Source organism: Orycteropus afer, unplaced genomic scaffold (assembly GCF_000298275.1).
Source record: "Orycteropus afer afer isolate SDZICR_OR568_19922 unplaced genomic scaffold, OryAfe1.0 scaffold00017, whole genome shotgun sequence".
Classification (NCBI taxonomy): domain Eukaryota; kingdom Metazoa; phylum Chordata; class Mammalia; order Tubulidentata; family Orycteropodidae; genus Orycteropus; species Orycteropus afer.
This window is the reverse complement of record NW_006921604.1, coordinates 20,677,766-20,678,486: the sequence shown is the minus strand read 5'-3', so window position 1 is coordinate 20,678,486 and position 721 is coordinate 20,677,766.

Genomic DNA, 721 nt, shown 5'->3' with positions numbered 1-721 from the left:
GTGGGCATATGGATATTATCCTATCACTGACAGCATTGTATTTCAGGACAGATCTTGAAACATCCTTTGTGATGATGAATGCCATGCCATTCCTCTTTAAACTGTCATTCCCAGCATAGTAGATCATATGGTTGTCTGATTCAAAATGGCCCAAACCAGTCGATTTCAGCTCACTAATGCCTAGGATGTCAATCTTTATGGGTTCCATTTAATTTTTGACAACTTCCAATTTTCCTAGATTCATACTTTGTACTTTCCATGTTCCAATTATTGATGGATGTTTGCTGCTGTTTCTCCTCAATTTGAGTGGTGCCACGTCAGCAAATGGAAGTCTCAAAAGCTTTACCTTATCCATATGAGTAAGGCTTATTTTACTCTGATAATGCAGCTCTTGGCCAGTCCTACTCTGAGAGCTTTCTAAGCTAAGTGACTCATCTTCCTCCTCTGTATTGAACAATGTTTCTGGACTATTCATAAAGTTGCACAGTAATGTATCAGACAGTGTTTCTCTGCTATTTATAAGGTTTTCCCTGGCCAATTCTTTGAGAAGTGGATGGCCTCCTCCTTCTTCCTAGTCTGTGTCAGTCTGCGAGCCAGGCTGATACCTGTGCACTAGGTGTACCCCACTGGGTTTGAAACACAAGTGGCACAGTCTCAAGACTCACAGCAACACGTCACACAGTAGGACAAACCAACAGACAAGTTTGTCTCCCTTAGCTGT